The sequence below is a fragment of the Neolamprologus multifasciatus genome, chromosome 7 (genome assembly GCF_963576455.1).
Source record: "Neolamprologus multifasciatus chromosome 7, fNeoMul1.2, whole genome shotgun sequence".
NCBI classification, from domain to species: domain Eukaryota; kingdom Metazoa; phylum Chordata; class Actinopteri; order Cichliformes; family Cichlidae; genus Neolamprologus; species Neolamprologus multifasciatus.
In genome coordinates, this window is record NC_140445.1 from 54,892,186 (window position 1) to 54,916,831 (window position 24,646).

The 24,646-nt window shown below is 39.9% G+C and overlaps 1 protein-coding gene and 1 long non-coding RNA gene across 2 annotated transcripts in view; both read right to left on the reverse strand.

Moving 5' to 3' along the window:
- Positions 1–24,646, reverse strand: part of roraa (RAR-related orphan receptor A, paralog a) — a 187,084-nt gene that overhangs the window by 155,817 nt on the left and 6,621 nt on the right. The window lies entirely within an intron of this gene.
- Positions 1,031–24,646, reverse strand: part of LOC146515515 (uncharacterized) — a 29,904-nt gene continuing 6,288 nt past the window's right edge. Inside the window, exon 3 of the long non-coding RNA XR_014875245.1 lies at positions 1,031–24,602. This is a non-coding gene — a long non-coding RNA (uncharacterized LOC146515515). The remainder of the gene's footprint in view (positions 24,603–24,646) is intronic.

The following is a 24,646-nucleotide window of genomic DNA, read 5'->3' on the forward strand; positions in this document are numbered from 1 at the left end:
ATTTTCATTCAGCTACTTGTGGTAATATAAAGCTACAGTCTTCGATAGCACCAGACCCAGTTTGCCTCTAATGTAAAAGTTGCGTCTTTTGAAATGTGTTGGCTGAAGTAGTGAAATTTACAAAGGTTTGAACCACTTGAAAAAACACAAGTACTGGTTTTTAACTTACCTATGTATAAAGTCAGCCAAACATCTCTTGTGGTGTTTAAACAAGACAGAGTCTATTCCCAGTGTCATAGAGCAAGAGGCAGGGTACACCCTGGAAATCAGGACTGCAGTCTATCACGGGCTTTCGTGAATGGCCTGTTGCAGGAAGGCAAAGTGTCTTGACAGAACTCAGGCAGGCAAAGGGAGAACATACAAAGCCCTCACAGAAGGATTTAAACCAGACTGGAAACTGAACCCGGGACCCTCTTGCTGTGAACCGCAGTTTATGGGAATAAAATTAGATCTGCTGGTCCTCTGATTTTAGTGTTTTCCCAAACGCAGCTGCTCCAAGACCACTGTTGTATCCAGTGAAAACATTTGACAAAGCTTTAATTTCTTTGTAATGTGACTTATACAGTCCCTCTGTGGATAGACTTTAGGTTTTCATTCTGTAACACAGTAAGCCAAACAGTCCCCAGTTAAGTCATTTAAGCAGTGATTAAAAATAATAAAAAAAAATTACTATACTGTTGTTAATAATCAGATCAGAGTTTCAACAGTTTATTCAACAAATGAATGCACTTAAACATTAAAGAAACCTAAAAGTAGTTTGGAAAATCATTTCACAAAAATGCCCTCAATGGACTGAAGGACATGATGGATTGCATGGCTGAAGGCTGGTGCCTGAAACCAGTATCTGCCAAAACTGTGCAATCCCATAATGTAATTTTAATGTAATTATTTTATTTATAAGATACTGAAACTCAGGGGAAAAAATGGTTAGACGCGTCTAAAATGAAATGTGATTAACATTTTAGCTTGGTGTAGTTTAATTTTCCCCTTTTTTAAAATACACCCTCAAAAACATGATTGGGGGGGGGGGTCACGGTCCGAAGGTGCAGCTTTTACTTTGGAGGCAAATCTGTCTTGTCCATTGCTGCCAGATTCTCAATATTCATAAACACATAGAGTGCCATGTACTGGGCCTCAATTATGCCACTGAAATACAAAAATGACAGCACCTCCACTGCCTTGCCACCACACTGCATGACAATCACAGCACCACAGACATAAAGTTAGGCTGTGTTAATTTGAGCATTACATATCCACAGGCAATCTGCAGAAATACGCCAATTACACAGAGTTTTAAAGTGTCTAATTGAGGCCCTTCAGTCTGAATATGTTATTGCCAGCTCTGATTCAAGAATGAAGACAACATGCTCAGCTGCAACCTGCTGCTTACTCTTCAAGGGATATGTGGTGTTAATAGGATGGATGCTCAGCCTTTGGTTCAGCGTCCTCTTACTGAACCAGCATGCCGCAGGGTGATAATCCTTATTTTGTTGCACTGGCTTATTACAATGCTAGCAGTAAATTTTGCATTTAACCACAGGCCTTAGCCGCTTGATGTGAGAGGAACCCTCCGGAGAGAGTGTCAAGTCTACAGCATATCATAAAACGGCCTATTGTGCTGTTAAGAAAACTTTTTTTAAGTTTAAAAATTATGCTTGGAAAAACTAAGCATCGTGTTTGAGGAAATACTGCAGAATGTTCTCCTTTTTGACATTAATTATTATACCCGTACTTAAGTTACATTAGGGTTGCAAATGTGAGTGTTAAAACTGTAGGACAGGCAAACACGAAAAGACATGACGCTGTGATGAATGCGAATGATTTCAAGGACTTGGATCAAAACTCTTTTAAATTGGAGTGGTGATGAACTTGGTTTGCCTTTAATTCCACTTTCACCACAAAATGCAAAGCTTTGTCCACAGACTCGCGTACGGGTCACACAGACTTCCACGATTTCCAACTCCAAAAAAAAAACAGACACCAGACTCTCATTAGGGACCCCATGTTGGAGAACATGAATAATGCAGCACACTTAGAACACTGGCCAGCGTCTGTACATTCACCAGTGTGTTTGATCTTGTCAAGTTTAGCTCACATTTCTGCATTTATTCTGTGGCGTTTAACTAAGCAAGTTCCCCGAATGCACACAAGGGTGTCGCAGGCAGTCACTGGTATTTGATGGGTATAAATATGGGAACGTTTGAAGATTAACCCAAAAGACTAATGCCGCTGTAACACTTGCAACGGGTAGATCAGCTAATGAGAAGCCAGCCCTGGTCTTTGGCATCATAAACATTTTACCAAATGTATTCCAAAGCCCCCTGGAAAAGCAGCTTGAGAGTTCTTCCCCTTATGTACTGTACTTCATCTCATTACTAGAAGGAGTCAAAAACATCAACAGGAACTTTGAAGCTCTGAGCTCTCCTGCGAATCAGAAGGCGCAGAGGTGAGAGTGGGCATATGGAAAAAAAAAAAAGCATTAAAAATAAAAACTCAAAATAGTCCATGTAGTCCACCCACTGAGGTGTTACAAAATAAACAGCAAGTAAATACACACAACAGCTGTTACGAAAAAGGTAACTTTTAAATGATCCTGCTCCGTGTGACTTAGAGTTTAAAGTGCTTAAAAGAGTGACTTATATCTTAGCAGCTGCGGAAGCATTAAGGGCAAACATCACTGTAAGCCACCGACAGGAAACAAGCAAAAGAAGAGACAGCCAAAGAAAAAACAACTTAACAGCAGGCAAAACCTACATTTCTAGTGCTGTTTCTTATACATAACCACTTATTTAAATGCTGATCAATAGTTCGATATGTCAAGCCAAAGTAAGAAACCAAAACTGTGATTGAGGAATTATTAAAGTCCAAAAAAACAACAACGGACACAATTTTGAGCATATTTCCTGTAGGACAGCTCACTGCATTGTAAAAAAAAAAAAAAAAAAAAGGACCCTGGAGAAAGCAGGAAATTGATGGCAGTTAATACCAAACCATCATGTTACAAGCCCACTGATTTGAAAAGAACTGAGCAAAAAAAGAGGGGAAATAGGCATGTCAAGCTTAGCTTTATTGAAGGTCAGAGTAGCCTACTTGCAGTGTGGGCAATCTTCCCCTTAAGTCATTTAGCTTTAATTTCCACATCTGATATCACAAAACGTGCTCCCTGTAAGAGGGATAAGCTTAGCATTGGCCAGAGCTAAAAATAATAAGTCTTCGATGTTAAGAGACCAAGGTTTGTTCTCCCAAGTCATTAGCTGAGATAGCCGTTATACTGACTTTTATTCCCTAAGAGGAGCGCAGGAGGAATGGTGCACTGCCCGTTCCTGCCTTCAATGTCATTCCAAAGAGTTTGGTCCATTCTAAATAAAGCAAGATTTTCCAAGAAATGTTATTAAAAAAAGAAAAAAAAATTACAGGCGTGATCGAGGTCCATTCCCCCCCCCCCCCCCTCATTTGGAGCGTGGCTTACTTAGCCACCAAGTCACAACGTATCAAGTCAATTTATTGATGATTATCCAAGTACACTCCCCAATGGATGACAAGCTGTATCATCTGCATAAAGATAAGAGCATCTAGGGAGATACCATCAATTCCCCTGTGAAAGCAAAGATGAGAAACTTCAGGAGAATTACCAAGTGCTCATCGAAGAACTCAATTATAGTAAACAAGAATAGTTAATTTGTTGCCAGCAGATAATCAAACTGGATTAAGCTGATAAAAAGTGATTTTAAGATGCTGTGGCAGGGAATGTAGCGCATGAGCCGAAATGTTTCTAGTTTGATAAGTCAGCCGGCTCCTCCTTAAAGCACATTGGGATATTTGATACACAGTCACTCATCCTGCCCCTTTGACAGCAATGAAGGTAAAAAGTTAGGGGCTATAAAAATGATATACGTGACACCGGCATTTCATCATGTGTTGTACCAGCTCCCAGATACTCGCTGTTAGCTCAGGACCCAGAGGAGCTTCTGTATCTCCATGATAAACTCATCTGGCATGATTTATTAACTAGTGAATCACACTCTGCTCGCTCTCCGTAACGCAGACACACACACGCACGCACACACACGACTCTACAACTTCTCTGGAACAGTAAGCCTTTCCACAGGGACAGTCAAAGTCATTAGCACCTCCAAACTTTCTCCATGCTAATTTTTGCTTTGATTTACTGGGTAGCTCATTTAAAACATAGTTCAGAAACAGACTGCTAATGTTTAAAACTTTCACACCCAATGCAACTTCCTTCCGCAGTCACTTACATGAGAGAGCTCGGTTTAAATTGCGCAAACGTTAATAATGGTTCTTGGAAATGCGTCTTTCAAGTTCCATAGCTTAAAAAAAGAAAAAAGAAATCACGACTTGTTTCACTTTCAACTCAGCTGTCGTTCTCAGGATTCAGGGTGTCTCCCCTCATCAGCACAACACTCTGCTCTGGCCAAAATGACCTTGTGGAGGTTAGGCTAAGGCAGCTGTCTTATCACATCGGCCCTACCCCAGTCTCAAGTGGTCCATCGAGTGCTCTGCTGGCACCAGACTGCACAAAGAATGCTGGCATCCTTTCATTCTTTGAGCCTCCATCTGCCACGACTCTGACCAAGGGGCTACTTCTTATTTTAGACCTTCTATTCGCATCCCCGAATCCGTGTCCGCTCATACAGACCCCCACCGGCCCATCACCCCTGTCCCATTTACCCCTCACATCCACTCTTCAAACGTAAAACTTGGGTTCCCAAGGCGGAGCTATGCTGAACTCTATGAAGTAGACTGGAAACATCCGTGTCCTTTCCCAAACTTTGTCAGGTGAAGGATAGTGGTTCTGCTCTAATGGGCAGAGGAGCAGCTTTGCCCTCTCAGTTGCAGCACTTTAAAAGGAAACCCCAGACAGCCAGTACAAAACCAACAATCAGACACACTTATCTCTTTGTAATAAGCACAGTTTATTAACAGTCATTTCACCAACTCATCTATGGGAGAGTCCAGAACAACGTGTTTAAAGCTCCCAGTGAAAATCTCCTTAAAAACCTTTTTCCTTTGTAGCTATGAATGTTTAAAGTTTACTCCTCTGAGTGAAATTTCATTATTTTTGTGATGAATTTTTTAAAATTACATTTCATTTGCCAGTTTCTCATTTTTCTCTAGTCTGGGTTGAAATTTGTACAGGAATTAACCCCCAAAACCCCAAGGATAATCAATTAGTAAGACTTTTTTTTTTTTTTTTACACAGTTAGCACTTAGTTTCTTATATATTGAAGGTTAGGATTCTCTTTTCCCAAGTATTTTGTATAAACTAGTAATGTGACACGTTGCTTATTAGATTATTATCGAATAATTTATAAAACTGAGACAAAGGAGCGGACTGCATGTACAATTATATAGTGATTTATTGCCTGTGTACTACACACACTACCATATGGTGTTGGCTGTGTCATAAAATACATCATATTTTCATGATTGCTGCAACTACTTGACACACCAGGCTAGAGACCAGAACATTTGTAATGATGGATGGCCATCATGTTAAAGATATCAAAGCAACCCAAGAAGAAGTACATTCGAAGTGACACCCGTGTATTACCGAGGGGGAATGGTTGCACATAATGGACTTCACATGCAGCTAGAGTGAAATCTGGTGTGCAGCTGACAGCTCTGCGGAGATAGTGAAATTTTACACTACGCAGAATGTGCTGTGGCAGATGATGGACTGCAAAGGGGAAATATTTGGTAAATGGCCTCGGTGTGTTTTAAATTCACAGCGCACCTTATTTTACAAGCTTAGCACGCATTCCTCCAAAGCAACGCTAACATGAGTTTATGTGAAAAAAAAAAAAAAAAGCTGTAATGATGATCTGACACCTTCTGACATGTGCATGCTTCAACATTGTTACTTCTTTAACCACCTTGTTGGCTGGGGTGATACACCCAAATACAGAGCCAAGTCAAGTAGTGAAAGATTGCCAAAGAAATGTCTGGCAGTTTAAAAAAAAAAATAAGGAAAAAAAATCTCTCCTGCTGGATAAATCTCCACGGTAGATAAGTACACCTGAGGCCACTACTGTACCAGAACAGTTGACTTTGACTTCTTTGTGTTTAGAGTCTCACAGGTGGGACTAAATTAACTGTAATCATACCCAACTTCTAAATTACTGCACCTCTTAAAGCACGAGTGACAGGAAAAAACTTGATAGGAGAAGGTGTTCTTCATGTGAGATTAATCCAAAATTATACCCAACAGACCTGCGGGATATCCACAGCTTGCTGCTTGAGTACTAAAATATAGTCCACAAGATGAAAAGTGAAACCACATTTTTCTTTGCCTGTGACCTCCATTTCTTGAACTTTTGGCTTTAAAGCTTTTGTTCCCCGTGTCTCTCAGCTGCACTCTGCTACCGCATTGTCTATTCTCCATCAGATGGAGAAGACGGTAATTCAGTGAATCTGAATTGTTCTGTGTTTCAAGATTACTCCCCAGAGTGTGCATGGCAGCCCCACACCGTTAGTTTGGAATTTAAAGGAGTGCAGATTAATAAATCATAAACCCGAACTCAGCACACCTCAGTCACCTTTTTTGTTGTATCTAACACCCCAATTCCCAGCAGGCTGGGCACAGAAAGGCATGTAAGATCTGTGCCGCTCAGGAGAAGGGAAACAAACAGGTGGTGTAAACCTCGGCGGGCCCGGCATCTCCGCACGAAGCCTCCCTGACTCTGTCCTATCAAAGCAGGATGTGAGACCTTGCTGCAGTTCCCTAGTAGTCCCTTGCTATGCACACTTAGTGGCCTCTGGGAAAAGCGCTCCAGGTGCTCATTGACTTGCATGAAGGCTGACTCTTGTTCTCACGCTGGTACATTCAAAAGACTGATGAGCTGCTATTGATCTCTTGCAGAAGATGCTTTTCTCATGGACAAAGAAGTAATAGCAAGAAAATTATTTTCCAATTATCTTCACTTTTATTCTAGAAAGCATGAAAAAAAATTACAGCAGGAGAAAGGGTTTTATTTCCCCACTCCCCCCAATCAACTCTTATACTGGAGAAAGCAAACAAATCAGACTGATACAAAGTGCACAGAGTTTGGAAAGTAGACTGCTATTACCCATGAGTGCTGAAAGATGCCCAGCGCAAGTCAGATGCCGCTTGCTTTCAAGGACACTTACGATCCCAAGGTACTTGTTGAAGAGGAGGAATATTATTAACCCCAGTGGCACGGCCTTCCATTTCTTTATATTTCACAGGCAGAACCGTCAAACCATTATATTACAACATTTCTTTGAATGGTGAAAGCTAATTTGACTTGGGGAAAATTGTTCTGCGTAAGGTCAAAACAATGCCACAACAATGGCGGAAATGGGGCATTTTAAAAATAACTAGACAGGAGAGAAAACTTCAGAAACACAAGCTGTTCTTTTTTTCTAGGCCAGTGTGCACCAGCTTGCCATGACTAGACATTGTCTAAGTAAAAAAGGGGGAAGTAACACACTTTTACTTTAGAGGAAAGCATTGATAGATGAATAACTTGTTTTTAGATTTGTGGCTCCAGACTTAGTTCGGGGAAACTTGATAAAAGACCGTGAAAATGTGAAGATGACTCATTTTTAATTCTTATAAACCAATTTAAGCTACATTATTAAGCGCTTTAGGGGGAGACAGAACTGTTGGATTAACAGTCAAAATTAGAGTCAACGGCAGCAACACCTTTTCATCTGATTAATAAACTAGACAAGTGCGAAGTGGGCTGCCAATCTTCATTATCCCACAGTGCCAAAATTTAATGCACGTATGTCCTTAGAGTGCTGCTGCCAAGAGGTTAAAATGTAAAGATTGAACTCATAATGGAACTACATTTCTATCTTCAATGTATATGAAAATCATGAATATTGTAAATGAATATTCAAGTGACATATAATTGGAATGACCCGTTGACAACGGAATTTTTTTTAATATAATTTGTGGAAAGTGTGGCACCAAAGAAAAGGTCAGTTACCAGTTGTACAAAAGTCAGGCTGTGTCCAGTAAACTTCATGAGGGATGTTATGTATAGATATTTTCCCCTGAGGGTGATGGTAATAGAAAGGTTAGTGGGTCACAGAGAGAAGAAGCACACACAAGCTTTATATGATAACTATCAGGACAACAGAATCAACTGCTTGAATTAATCTTATATTATTGGTAGTAAAACGGGTTTTGATATTTTTATTCCACAAGTGAAATCACTAGTTTTCTGGTAGATATACTGGCTTTAGGATTGAAAGCTGAAGGACTAAAGCCTTAGTCAAGAAGAAATATCTGACATTATAGTCGCAATAATGGTCAGGGGTTCACAAATTTCATTAGGAGTGATTCTTAGCAGACGTTTAATATACACCAAATTAGCTGCAGTAATATCAGTGGAGGTCAAGATCTTTTGCTTGACCAATTAGTTGAATGAACCAACAGACAAACATACATTAGCCAAAGTACCTTTTAAGGAAACTATTTCCCAGACACTTTGCTAGATACATCTATTCAACTGCTCATTTATGCAATTATCTAATTAGCTAATCATTACAATGCATTCAGACAGATACTGATGGTCAAAAAAAACTTTTTGGAGTTCAAACCGAGCATCAGAAGTCGACAAAAAGGTGATCTTAGTAACTTTGAATGTGGAGTGGGTGTTGGTGCCCGATGGGACGCTATCTGAGTATTTCAGAAACTGCTGAGGATATTGAGATTATCCCACACAATCATCTCGAGGGTTTACAGAGAATGGTCTGAAAAACTGAAAATTTCCAGAGAGTGGCACTAAGAGGAGAACGGCGGCTTCAAGCTGACAGGCAAGAAACAGTAACTCAAAGCACCACTTATTACAATGAGATTGTGCTGTAAGTGCACAAAATGTCAAAAGTTGAAGCAGATGTTGCACCAGACACCAGGTGCAGCTAAGAACAGGAAACAATTCACATGGACTCGCCAAAACAGAAGTTTGGAAAAGTGTTGCCTGGTTCTGATGAGTCTTGATTTCTGCTGCAGCATTCAGATAGTGAGGTCAGAATTTGGTGTAAACAAAATAAAAGCATGAATCCATATTGTCTTGTATCAATAGTTCAGGTGCTGGTGGTATAACGGTATGAGGGAGGGTTTCTTAGTATGCTTTGGGTTCTTTAGTACCAACTGAGCATCATTTAAACAGCACAACCTACCTGAGTATCATTGCTGACCATGTCCATACCTTTAAGACCGCAGTGTACCCATCTTCTAATGACTGTTATCAGGAGGTTACCACATCATGTCACAAAGCTCAGATCTCAAACTGGTTTCTTGAACATTATGGTGGGTTTATTGTACTCAAATGGCCTCCACGGTCAACAGATCTCAATTCAATACAGCACGCTTGAGATGTGGTGGAACAGGAGATAAGCATGTGCAGCTGTGCAGAAACTGTGTGATGCTATCACGTCAATATGGACCAAAATCTCTGAGGAATTGTTTCCACTGCCTTGCTGTTGGGGATCCAACCTTTTGCTAACATGGTATAGCTAATACACCACTGTATACTGTCAGCCATAAGAAAAACTCGGAGAAACACGTCTCGGAGAATATTGGACCCATCATAAAAGTTGCATAAAGTCTAACATATTGTTTGAACTACTGTCATCTGAGGCTATGTTCATTGACTGCAAGTTTGAACATTAATAAAAATCCAAGGGTGTAGTGTTAAAAGAAAAGAAAAGAAGAAGAAGTGATCTGCCCAGACTTCTGTAACCTCTTCCTCATCCTCCCCCATCTACTGTATGCTTAAGGCTAGGAGTTCAAGGCTGGTAATGTAGACACCAGTTTTTGATGAGAAAGAAGAAAGCAGAGAATTAAAAATGCAGCATCCCGAGCTCTGCTGCTATGGTGTACTCTTAATTTCCCCATCTTTCAGAGGGCTGTACCACGGCAGGGATACTCAGTTAAAATGTTGAGACAAAAAAAAAAAATACTGCAAGCAATTCAATAAAAAGTCACCATCTGACAAAGGTTACCACTCATTTTATTGGAGCACTATTACTAATTTACTCACCAAACACACATTTTTACCAGCCATTTGGCTCTTTGCCACTGTTCATTTCAGACCAACAGTGAAACGACTGTGCAAGACAGAAACGCCACAGAGCAGTTGTGCTTTTACTCGTGTCTTTTCTGTATAGGACATGGCAGTATGACAATATTCTGTCTAGAATCCTTAGTGACACAAGACTCTGGAGCTCCCCTATAATTAACCCTGGCTGAGCACCAGCCCAGGTAGTGCACGAGTGAAGGCCCAGTGAATGCCAGCATGTCTGGCAGACACCATCCATTTCCCAAACCTGGAGATGATCCTGCACAGGAGACACTTTGACACTCTCTACCGCATACACGGTGGACTCAGCAGAGCTTCGGCCAACAAACCCATCTGTGGAGCTCATTATTAGATCACTGCTAAAGAGTCAAACAAGACCCTCCACACTGAATCTCAATTCTGCATGTAGTTTTTAAGCTGTTTATACAATATCACTATTCCATCAGCTCTATAGGGCTACAATTTTTTCCTAATTATTTTCCCACATTCCTTTGTTTATATTGGAGAGACTTCATGCTACAGCAGGTTTGCTAAACTGATCAGGTTAGCAAACCTGGAAGGCTGTTAATTTTGTTCATATGGTAATGAGTAAGTATAAATAGGCTCACTGCAGATAGAGCAACATTAATATGCTAATATCCATAGCTATCTGCGCCCCTACTACACATGCTATATGAAACTTATGGTATATGAAATCTTTCCACAGCATCGAGAAGAGCTGAGCTTTATTGTGCATCAGCATTTCTTAAAATGGCCCATAAGAGTTCTAACGTTCTCTGTATCGTCTCCGTCGCTGGATAAAGCGAATCCATAAGCTCCTCATTGTTTGCAGTTTGACCAGGTGCTTGGCACATAAAACCCCTACATTCATCTGCCAAAAACTGCTGGCTTGCACACTAGACTTCAAACATCCCTCTTGGTCACAGCTCCGGAAATTATTTTTCAAGAAACTCCGCTCCACTTAGACACACAAACAGTTTTTATTGAGGTACTTAAACAAATATTTATATCAACGGCAAATAGGGTGTAATCTTTTTTTAAAACAATAAAAGAAAGGCAGTCCCAGTCCAGCAGTTTTATTCGCTGCCTTGCAGTTAACCAGAAACTGGGGTTAAACAGGTTTCTTACAAAGAAAAGAAATCAATTGGCTGCAAATTAAGTATTAAAGAAACAGGAGTTTTTCTATTAGATTAACTAGAATGCATTTTAGCGTAACCACACATTCCCTTACCTTTTTGTTTTTGACTGCTCTTCTGGTTCCAAATGATTGAAGTGTTTATTTTATGCAACTCTTAATCGTCTTAACTTGCTTCTCATTTTACATATCCAGAAGTGACGAGGTTACTTATATAGGGTGTACCGCACACCTATTGAATGAGAAATGGCTATTTTCATAACCACAAAAGCTTCTTATCCACTAAATTGGCTAAGAAGGCCAGTTTTTTGTTACTAGACTTATCCAAAGCACAGTAATTAAACATCAGTAAATCTTAAATTTCAAAGCATTTTCCTAATAATGGGCAAGGAATGAAAGGACCTCATGACATCTAAAAGCCTTGATGGATTCCAGTCACCTTGACATGTTTAGCCAACTTGTTCTGATTTTTTCATTTGAAACAATCAAATAGTCATAGAAAATAACCTACGATATAGCAAGCCTGCTCACAATGTTTCATTTAAACTCTAAATGCCTAAAAGACTCCACAAATAATTTAACATCACTTGATACCAGGAACCAAAAAAGTCGTTTTGACCTCCCGCCTTCATTGTAATTTCATGACAGTTTCACTTTAAATTCTTTCTTCCCGACTTTCTACCAAATTGCAGTTCACAGGCGGACAAAAAAGGGATTCTCCAAGTTGTTACTAAACATTCAAACGCCAGCAATGCTGCTTGTTAAGCTTCAACATGTTCAGCAAATCCAGCTGGCAGACCATCATTACACAAAATCAGACTCACTCCCTCTCCAAAAGTGTTCCTGATATCTAAGTAACAATGAAGAAATAGCTGGAACGTGAAATGTAAGCCATTAGAAGAAATAAGATGTATGAGAGATTGCATATGATTTTCTTTAAAGTTCGAATGTAATTTCACTTTCCATTAAATTCAGGGTGGTGGGAATTATTTTGCGGAATAGATGATTGAACCTGGGCTGTCGTTAGGGTTCAAACAATATCCAAGAGTGTGACACGGGTTGAAACCGCCCAGTGCTCCGCAAATCAGCTGGGCACAAAATACCCTTCTGTTCCCACTGTCACCTCCTGGTACCTTCACGCTTTGTGGATATTTCACGGAGGGAGGGGCGGGGAGAAGAGAGCCAGAAACCAGGGGCTGAGGGCCGAGGAGCCTGGATAAATTAGCCAAACCACTTAGGTGATTTCAACTAAAATTAGCAGTGCTGCCTGTGGGCTCCATCAATTCTGAACTTGCTCAAACTCTGACAAGCATGGGGGAACTTTTTCCCCCTGGCCCTCTATCTAGGAGCCCCCTCTGTCTGGCTCTCTCTCTCTCTCTTTCCTCCTTCCACCCCATCCTCTCCTTTCTCGCCACATTTTTACAACACATAGCCCCAATTAAGGCTCTCATCCTCTTTCTTTAGTTCTTACCTCATTCATATCACAGGCATCGCTGCTGTTTCAATTTTGGAAAATATTCCAGGGCGATAAAAACCCCTAAAACGTAATAATAATAACTGAGACTTCCAAGGTTGATGAGACACTATAAACCTTTTTTTTGTCTCTCCCCCCAGTTTTCAAAGCACAAACAAGTGGTATTTACACGAATGCACAAACATGTGCTGTGATTCATCTTCAAGGTTTACAATCAGGATCTAGCTCCATAGACTGATGAATAATAATGTGGTAGCTGAGAAACCACGGGATTGATCTGAATACAGGGGAAACACAATGAGATGAAATTTCAAAGGGCTCCTTTGGAAAAGTTGTATGCTGGCAACACGGCTACAGAGACTTCTACTTTTGAAACATGCAGCACATGTCCTAAGTATATCATTTGACAGAGTAGGGTAATAAAATGAAAGAATAATGTAACAAGCTCTCCGCTCTAAATCGACACCTGATTCATTATAACGCTCACTATTTTCGATTGATTTTTTTCATCTTGGCCAAAGTGTGAGCTTTGACACGCCACATCACCCATTATTATTCTTATGTGCACATATGTATACCTAATGAGAATGTAGGCAGACTGTTCTGTTCTGTTCTTTCTTTACATACAGCACAGGTCCTTGTAAGTGTTTCGGACTTAGAGCCTTTATGAGTTTGTGTATGTCTGACACCAACCTCCCTTATTTTATTGACTTGTTTAAAATAAGTCATCTTTTTACCCAAAATGATAAACATTGAAATAAAAAATCGGCAAAACATTTTTGATTCAAAATCTGTGAAAAGCAGCGGAGTAAATGGTGCCACATTCCAAACAACTTAATGTGAAGAAACATGTTGCTTTTCTGAAAGCAACAGTGAATGATGGCTAATTTTCATCAACAACAGGGGTGAAATCCTCTATCCATGTGTGTTTACAAAATGAACTGCACATTTTAAGGTGCTCTTTATTAGCACAATTAATTGCTCACTGTAGTCGAAGCTGCAGGGTTCAACTGCCTTTCACTGCTAATCAGACAGCAAGTCATCAGCACCCGGACAGCTTGCATGCTAAAACCGGAGCACGGGAGCATGAAAAACCCAAACATGTGTATGTGCACACAAATTAAACAAAATGACAATATTTAAAATGATACTGCTATGACTCACTCGGACGTTCAGTCAAACACATAAACACGAATAAAATCGGGGACTGCCCGATCCCACGGAGGAAAGGCTGGTGGAGACAAAGACATTTACTAGGAAAAAATAATGCTCGGCTTAAGCAGCCAAGCAGACTAAATTGACCTATTCCTTAATCGCTTTTAATGAAGACAATGTGAGCCCTGAGTGCCGCTGGGACCCCAAACACTGGCGCTGCCCGCGTGCACTGCCGCAAACTGGCTGCCATACAAACAAAGCTGAGCAGCTGATTTTTAATTTTAAATTGTGAATTCCAAATCATTTCTCCCAGAGATTACCTTTCCCCCAGCAGACTTTCTCTAATTTGTTCAATTAATGGGAATAGTGTTCCAATTAAAATGTCATGTCCAAATGAATTTAATTTGAGATGAAACTGCCTGCGACAACTGGTTGGTGAGAGATCTCTGACAAAGGAAACGAATGAAGCTGTTATAATAATATCAATCCGTCCTTTTTAGATGTTATCATTTTCATAATCAGACTTCTTTTGTGTGTGTATATATATATATGCTATATTTTAAGCTGTAAAAATGCCCAACCCTGTTTCATTAATGATAAAAAAGCAAATGCACAGTTTACTTTTTTCACAGTATGTTTGAACTTGACTGGTTCTCGTCACCACATTCCTCCTGTTTCATTATACTCTGTTGTTTAAGCTGCAACTAAGAGGCAGCTCAGAGACACCACTGAGACAAAGGGGTCAGATCAAATTAAAACTATTTGATCACGCCACTGTACAACATCCCAGCTGCCCTTTTTTGCCATTATGCAACTACTAACATCTGTTACTTTTTCATAGATAATATGTGTGGCCTGATGTAGCTGCATCATTATGTGCAGAGTTACAACAAGAAGCTTAAATTTATTTAAAGCAAACCCGGAGCGAGACCAAAGAGAGCAGGCCACTACACGAGGATAAAAGCAAAGTGGTCGACTTTTCCTTTTTTTTTTTAGCTTCCCCTGTGAAATAACTTATTTGCTCACATGTTCATTTTGCCTCAACCTCCATTTTCTACTGGGCCAGGACTGGTAAAAATGTATGCAGACAAATGTTCACATCTCTTTTGGGAATGTCTAGCGGAGGACATTTCAGTGGGAATATGCGAACATTCTTTATTCGGCATAACAGCTCCTGCAAACCTATTGTTTTGAGTTGACAAGGTGCTCCACGAAACCATGTCAGCTCTTATATCAAATTCACCATTCTGACCTTCGCCCTAGTTTCAAGTGGGGGGGAAAAAAAAGAGTCCACGTGAAAACAGAGTGGGAGAGGGCTGGAGAGAGTAAAGACAAGAGAAGTTAAAGAAAGGAGATTTCCAAGGACGACTAACTTTTTAATGGAGTCTCCAGAAGCTGGAGACTGGTACAGTAGTGTAGAGGAGGGCAACAGGAACAACAGCTCCCTCTGGGGTGAGAAGACTGGTCAAGGGTATCAGCAGGATATGTAACCAACTAACTGGCAGATTGACTGATGCAAGCGAAGCATCAAAACAACATATCCAGGCAAACAACTTCTTTGTTAATACAACGATGGACCACTATACATGAGCAGACTACTGGCAAATAACATGGCATTTACCACTAGTGGATGGTGTTTATCTGCTTTGTTACATTAATTTTGGCAACTTGTTGTATATAATAAGGAGCAGAAACAAAAAAAAAAGAAATCACACACAAATTAGTCTCGGCCAAGAAATCACAGTCAGTGCATCGATTATTACAGTCCTTTTTCAGAGGCTGAGCAGCAGCAATATCTTTTCTTAAATAAAGCACAAACAAGTGGGGTTTTGTTGAGAGCAAGAATGTATTTTGGCAATTCAGTGCATAAATTGATACACAGCGAGCGATATATTAAAAGAAGCTTTAGAGCATTAATGAAGTGCAACTTTCAGCAGGGGCTCGAAATCATGTTTTAATGTCTGTGACACTTTCTATACTCACTCGTTTAATTTGCATGTAACAATTCTAACAGAGGGGACACAGACAAAAAAAAAGAAGTAAACAGACAAATCTCCTTTGTCTTTTGTTATTTCTAGCCCAACAAAGTGCTGTAAATGTCACTACTGCAACACTTTCTCCATATGCCTCCAGACATCATCAAAAGACTATTTTTACTTTTTATTGGTAAATCGTCAACTTTTATTTGAAAGTAAAACAAATGACAGACGTTTCAGCCCCTTGGCGCACCATCATGTGGGCAGGACAGCAAAGCCAGGCTGCCTGACGAATGCCCGGCCAAGGCAAGCTGGAGGGAAGTAAAAGACACTCCTCCTCAAACGGGCCCGTCAGCTTTCAAAGAAGCAGCCATTAGCGAGTGCTCATCAAGCGAGAGCAAGGGCCCGTCCATTCCCCCGGAGAAGCGGAGCAAACGGCAGGCCACAATGCCACTATGCGAGGAGGGAGGCGGAGGACTGCGGAGATGAGCCCTGGACCCAGTGGTGTTTCCGAGCGGAGTCAAGCCGCACGTCCCCGGAACGCTCAATTCCCAGCCCAACTGTCACGGCTGGCACTCGATTCAGCCCCTTCAAGCACATAATCTGTGCTCGTATGGCTGTTAAACACCACACTCTCCGGTCCTTCACTCATTTTGTGCCATGGTATTGTTGTGTCTGCCGTCTTTCTATTATTGAGCCATTAAAGGATTTGGATGGAGAGTCATTTCTCAGCATATGGTATCTTGATCAGCGACAAGGCAATAAGAGACAATAAATTCCTTGTATATTTAGGAATTGATAGTTACTTATACTGGGACGATCTAGGAAATGTTATATATATACATATATACATAAACATACACGTGTATGTCTGTGTGTGTATGCTTTGTAGCACAAAAACTTATACAGTCACTGGGTCCTTGCTTCATGCAGTGCGAAGCAGTGCGCGGTGCTATCGCCGGGAACAGATGAGAGAGCCGACTGATTCGTGCAAGTTGGGGGGAGAATCACTGCATTAATCTCAGCGAACACTGTGGGGTCCAAGGTGGCACGGCGCCATGCCAGAGATTCCCACTTACAGCTATCTCTCCCGATGACAGAGCGATAATGTCACCTGGGTCCAGGTGAGCGAAAAATGGCAGCCTGCTTGATGCTCAGCCGGCTGCTTTAATTGGCTAAAACAAAGTAATTTGAGAGCAGTATGGGGGGGCACGAGAGGGTAAACGATGGGACAGAAGGTCATTGCTTCTCTTTCACTCTGCTGTTTGCCATCCACCAACACTCCCAGCATGTGCTACAGTTAATATTGAGATCTATTATACAGAAGGCTTTCACCATCTGCTTTATACACCGAGAACCTGTGCAACACACCTTGTTATTGATTTTTTTTTTTTTTATGAGATTTTACACTGTATGTCTTCTTGAAGATGTAGCTTACTTTGATTCAAAGGGATGATAAGACACTCAAATATTACAGATGTTTGGTAAATTACAACAAATGATGTAACAACATCAAAAAAGCTGTCAGCGAGGCATCCATCACAATTATCCCCAAGCCTATGGCGGTGTTTTTGAGTTGCTTGTTTAGTCTGGCAAGCTCTATAAAAGCATCTAGGTTATCTTTATTGCAAATAACGATACATTGCAACAGGAGTTCACTTAGTATCGGAATACAAAATCACAGCATCAACAATAAATCAAAAAAAAAATGATGCGCGAAATGGAAAATTCATACCAAAATAAGCAAACTCCCTCTCTGGGTAGTGTGACAAGTGCAGCCAGAGTGCTATTTGCTGTTAAGTCAATAGCACAAGAGAAAAAGACAAGGAGTTTTTTAGTTTTATAACCGGCTGTCCTAAAGCGACAATGTGAGGGTAACAGCTCAAGCACCGTATGATGTGAATTCTTCACACAAACCAATTTGGCACTAACCCTTGTGAGGTGCTGCCTGTTACACCTGGCCAGACTTCTTTCTGATCTGGCAAACAGATGAAATCAAACTTCCATTAAAGAGACTTGGCATTTCAGTAGACATGTTTTACAAGTACATTTTCCTCAGGAAAATACATATTTGCTGGCATCAAGACCAACACCCAATTTGTAGTGCTCGGCTTTAAAAATATCAACACCCGGAGGTGGTTTTCCAAAAATTGTTATCACGTTTTTAACATGTTTCTATGAAAGAAAGAATCGCCACACCATCCAACACGATCACATGATCTCATCACCTTCAAGAAGGCTGACAATTATAGTATCGTTTCCTCAACTACTAATTATTTTATAGTATTTTGATTTGTTGAGGCAAGTTCCCGTGTAAAAAGTATGGATGTTTCAAACCTGAGCAGACAAAGCAACAACGAAACAATAGAAACAAAGAACAATAGAATAAAAAGCTGATGTGCTGCAGACATAGATAACCACGTGTGTACAGAGCATTTCATTAACACCTGTGTATCTATGCGCATGTGTGCGTTTGGCCATGTGTGTCTCCGAGCGTGCATTCAAGCATGTGGGTTGTTTGACTGCATCGGGATACGTGATGCACCTGTGTTGAACAAATGACCTCCCGTGCCTGTGTGGGTTTCTCCCAGGTGTGGCTGATGCATGGATCATGTGTTGCAGAGTGCTCTGGGCCACATTGGCTCAATTGTCATGGGATCATCTCTGAATGTGGCCATGAATTTGCATTGAGCGAAGGAACGGTTCACCTCCTCGGCGCAGCCTTCGATGCATCTGAGGCGCAGGGGAGGAGCGCGCTAGACCAGCCCCCTGCAGGCAGAATCAGGTGTTATCTGTCTGACTGGGGACACCACCATCAATCTCTCCTGTCCACTTTCCTTTGCGCCGAATCAAGTCAGCACAGTGTAGTGCATCTGCGTTGACGACATGCAGACAAGATAAGCGATCGAGCGTGTCAAAACTTTGCCGCGTTTGCGTGATTTGTTAAAGGAGCGGAGATAATCGTTTAATCATTACAACCAGTTTAGCTTTTAAACCTTCAAAAGATATTGGGATAAAAATGTGATGCATGAGTACAAGCGTCAACAAGGTTTAAATTTAAAAAGCCAAATTCATCACTTGTCCTTTCATCCTTTCATTTACTGCGAGCTTTCGCAATGAATGCGGCTTAAAGTGACCACCTCACGTGCTTGGGAAAATATAAAAATCACACTTAGTGTAATTGGTTCAGCTTTTATGAAACCTTTCAGACACTTGTTTCAAAATCCATCCTCTATTTATTCTCCTCCAGTACTGCTCCTACTTTTCATATCAACACAAAACAAAATATTTCCTCTTACTGCTGCACAGGGACACAAAGGGCACCTAAAACACTCAAAACACTTGACCTGCCGTCTTGTACCGTGAACTGTCTAATAGAGGTGGGAATCACCATACATCCCGCGATACGATATTATCACAATACTTAACGCACGATATGATATTATTGCAATTTCTAAAAATATTTTGCGATATTCAGATTCTGTACATAAAGGTAAACTTTATCAATATTCATTTTATCTAATATCAAAGTCTCGCACTCAGTCTTTCTCTCATTTCAGTCAGTTTTATTGTTGACAAACTGAACGGTTTGTATTACAGTCTAGTCCAACTTAACTGAATGCAACCATCTGGTACAATTATAGCTATTCTGAACTATGAAATTTATGAAAACTATGCAGCCCCTTCAGCAACTGATGAATTTGAAAGTAAATTAAAAGCAAAATATAATTTTACATTAAATAAAAAAGTTTTAAACTTGATTAAAATAAAACACGTCTTAAATTAAAATAAGTAAACTGTCATGTTTATTGCTGCCAAAAAAAAGTTAAACACATTTGGACAGTGAAGGAATGTCAGGATTCTTGCTCAGAAAAAGGATCAACATGCTCTGAAGTCAGAGCACAAAAACCTTTTTTGTAACAAAATATTGATTTCTGCTGTCCCTGTATCGATACATTATTAGCAAACAAAATATGACGATACTACACAGAATCGATTTTTTCCCCCACCCCTGCTGTCTAACTATCTAAAAAATTAACCCAACACATGTCTGATACTGGACAGCCTCTTTTTTCACATTAGTCACAAGCCGGCTTCACTGGTGCAGAGCAACAGCATGTTGCTCTTTTCGCTTATCACTTAAGAGATGACGAATTCATCTGAAGATTTGACCCATTACTTTTAAAAGCACAGTTAAGTTTGGCCCCGAGCTTTACTAAAGATCTTAAAGCTCCCTGGTAGCTAAAACCACAGCCTCAAATTCTCCTTGTATCTGGTGGAAATATTTGCTTATATCTGCTTGAGGACCTTGCACTGGAGAAAAAAACATTTCTTGACAGCAAATAATGAAAGCTTTAAAGTCAAAATAGCAAGCGTAATTTCTTGTAATTAATTCCTATGACGAGCCTGAGCGTGCCGGGGGCCAATAAGCAGTAGGGAGTTTGAAAAGCCCAGGGAGAATCATAAAATCAACCAAAAGACGCCGGAGAGAGCAGAAGAGGAAAAGGGAGGTGAAAAACCTCTGTTGACACCTGGTCTGTATGATAATTTGATCTGTGTATGATGGCTCAGAGTTTGAAAGGCACTTTGTCCAATTAGAAGTGTGCAGAAAATTTCCACCTGCCCCTGACAGAGATGAAGTGGCTCTTTCAGAAGACACTGTGGCACTGAGCCAGCAAAGAGAGCCCAAACACCGCAAGTGGAGCAAGCAGAAATTAATGAGCATCACAAGCCACACTTGTTTAATGCAAGATGACATTGAATGAATATTCCCTCGGACTATTTCACAGTATATTTTCAATTTCACAAACTCGCAACTCCCCCCCCTCCAAAAAAAAAAAAAAAGCTGAACTTATTATTGTTCCTGAAGAGACGGCAAGCTAAACAAAAAGTTTTGTGTCAACAACAGCTCAAAAAATCTTTTAAAGAATTAGATTTGGACATTTTTATACCTGGAACTTTCTCGAAGCGCTGTCTCCAATATAGCTCTAATCCAAATAGCTCTTTGAAATAAGCATTCAACCAAAAAAGAAGGAAGAAAGTTCAAAGTTAAGATGAAAAAAAAAAACAGTTTTGTACATTAACATAACTTGAAAGCTACTGAAATAGTTATGCCATAGGACAATCTCAAGTTCTCGATATGTTCACTGCGCGCAGCGAACGTCTGCAGGGTCTGCCACTACCAACCTCAACCCAAAGTTTTCATCTTCCTATTTCTGTACGTCTATTTCGGTCTGTCACATAAAAATAGGCTTTTAACAACCCAGCACGGCGTTAATTATTGCCTCTTAAGCACTGCATTACTAAAATAAAGCTGCAAATATTGATTGATCAGACAGATGATATTTGTCAGCGAATAAGTGATTGGAGAATCATACATAGTGAAGTCTGTCTTTCAATCACTGTCGGAAAGCAGCACTCCAGTATTGCTGCACTGATTGAGCCCCATCGTGCCACAGTCTGTCTTAGCACGCCTCCTAAAGCAATCAATTCACCGACGCGCACACACACAAGAACCAAATATTCATTAGTAAGTTATTCATATTCAAAAGCTGCCTTTCAAAAGTAACAAAAGAGCAGAATTGTGTTTGACAGGCACGTTGCAGTGTTTCTGTGACATACTGTGTGAGGCAAGAACAATTGTGATCATCTCCTATTATTTTATGAGTAGCGAATTGTGTTCATTACTGTTGTCTGTCAGGTGGAGAAATCTGTATGAACAAATGTTATAGCTTTTTTTTCCCTTTCACAATAAGAAACATATACAAAAGACCTCTTTAATATTACACATATTTTACAATTAGTGAGTTAATGTTTGGACAACGCAACAACTAACATGAGCTGTTTCAATAAGACCAAGCTAATAGTTTCACACTACTGCTTGATTTGATATGATTAACACTTGTGGGTATTGTTTAACTACTCCAGCCCCATTGGCCCCGAGTAGCGGGCACGAAAAAAAAAAGAGAGAGAAAAAGACAGAGATGGGCCGCGATGTTAATAATTAGTTAGTTCTGCGTTCAAAAAAATTCTGTCCAACCTCACCAGATTATAATCAAAGGCTGAAAATAGTAGCTGATTGTAATCGGCACTCAGAAGTCACCAGGGGTGTTTGAAGAGCCCGTCAAGCCTGCAAGTGGAGCTAATTCGATTAAGTGGTGGCAGTACCTGGAGGGGACGGATCTGTATCTCTCCCTTTTTTATTTATGAGATTAAGTTGGGCTTGTTATTCCAATATAAATAATCAAGCCAACAGAAATGACACTGATTTTCAAGTTGTTTTATCTTCCACGTCTCCAAAAGTTTTCTGTTTATTTCAGGTGACAAATAAACTTTGTGAAGTAATGACAAGGCACTACTAATGTAACGAAATTAGCAGTGGAGGATGTTATATGAGCGCTTTACCTCCTGCAGCACTGGGATTTTGTGTGACAGAACAAAATATTTTGGTCTTCTTTTTCTTTAAAAATTGAATCTGTAAAAACGGAAAAAACACTTTGCATGTAGTGCAATAATGGCGCACAGACTTGTAAAAACACATATTGTTCTGAGTGAAGGTTTAACAACTCCTGAGACCACCTTCTCTCGTCTACACTATTCTGTTAGATATACTACATGGTGAGAATGCGTAAGTGCAGACATTGTTAAATTACATTATTACTCTAAGCATAGGAGAAAGCAAATGGATTATTCTGCCTTGTTATTGTCCGTTGCTGCTGCTCTTCATCTGTGCTAGAAAGGCAGCAATATGCAACAGATATTTCCATTTTTATCTTAGTCAGACATCATACGCGACAGAATCCTTAAAGCAAGGCTGCAGTGAATTTAGCCTTCAGAAAGAAAGATAAATGACAGCCAAGAAGCTCTGGAGTTGTGCTGTTTGAATAAAATGCTTTAGATTTCTTCTCGTTTTAAAGCAGACGTGCACATAATGTCCATAGCTGGCCGATCAGAGTGCACACACAGGTAAAGGATTTGTGATTTGAATTAAACAATAAAAGACTTCTCTGAATGTCACGCAGGACGTGGTGCAGTCTGGCAGGTGTTTTGCAGGAGTTTTGTTCAGAAGTGAAAGGAATGATGGTTTGAAAGATAAAACGGTCAAAGTTTCTGAGTGTAAAAATTTTACATGCAAGGGGCTTACCTACCTGCTTGGGAGCTTTTCACCATCCACAATGATGGAGAAGTGAAAGCCTTGGCCATAGATGTGACATAAGAATCCCCCCAGAGTGAGATTTTAGACCCCTCTCACCACATCTTTCCCTCTAGTCCTCTTCTAAGGGGCCCTTTTCATATCACAGAGCCACAGAGAGGCATGGAGCCAAGCAGCACAAGTACTTAGGTCACAGTGTACCACATTAAAATTAGACTCCTTTAACACCCTCCAATAATGCATCTGGAGTATTTCCGGTCATAACTATTCAGAATTTTCTATCTAAGATACAAACTTCAGTAAATGGGCCATAGATCTGAGCTATCATTCACCACTGGAGATTTCACATCAAATCTGGTGTCTGTCACCAGTTGAAATTTCCTCGCCAGCCCCAGTTAAGTCACTAGTGATTCAAACTCAAAAATAAGATGTCCCACAAGAATAAAACTTTCATAGATGGTCTAGGTTAAGTTTTTTAACTTATTTTAATTAATATTGCCTGTTAAAGGATGGCATTGAATTACCTATAGTGTAAGCCTAAGATAAATATAAGTTCTAACTTAAATTGTGCAAAAAATGCAAATTAAATATACATATGAAATGCATTCATGTCAACAAAAGTAAATAATATACATAAATGCATTTTCAAGCTGAATGCACTTTAGTTTATATGGACAATTGTGAGTGAAATGCACAGGTCAAGCAAAAATCTGCTATTTTGCAAATGGCAAATACTGTGGTGCATGCTTCAGTTCATTTAACAATGACTTAATATGTGTTATGCATAGAAAAGTCTTAAATGAACAGAGAATATTGGATTTTCATTTGTGACAAACAGAGCTAAACAATGAAAAACAAACAAATTTCTTTAACCAATGCCTAGAGTCTTTTCACAAGTTTCGTTTAATTTTAATTAAACGAAACTTAATTTACTGCCTTTAATGTATCTGTAACTATGCATCTCTGAGACTTGAGAGACTTTTTTATGTCATATTCACAGGTCAGACCAATCGAGTATTTGCTGAAATAGAATTAAACTCTAGAGCTGTTTCACATGTCTTGTTACATAAAGAAATCAAAGGTCCCTGCCAAATCCAATAGTTTAGCAAATGGAGTGTTGTTACCAAACACCATATCATGAACAGCTGTGTCTGTGTTTCGCTTTTTTTCCTGGAATTGCACAAGATGTTAAAAGAAAATCAGTCATGCTTCCACTTGGAGCAGCATTTCTTTTTACGTCACAGTATTTGTATACAGCTTCCCTCTGTTCTGTATGATGCTTTTTTATACCAGCTCTTCCAAGTCTGCACGAAAGAGTGCTTGTCCTTCTTCAACACTGAGACGATATTTGCTGTCCCTCTTGTACAGTACCTTACATCTGTTGTATGCATTAAAGTTGGGGTCTAGCTTTACACACTGATGTTGACAATAACCATAATGTGCAAATAATAAAATATTTATGTCAGAATTAATCCAAATTGGCTCTGGTTTTCTAACCGCCTGTGCCAGTGTAAACTGTGTTTTGGCATTAAAAAAAAGTACTGTCTGTATACAGTATACAAAGACAATACGGTGATAAGATTGCATGCAAGAAGTGGAAAAGGTTTTTATGACTGACCCTGTTGCATACCTATATGGAAAAGAAATAGTAAAAACATATTAGATTTACTCATG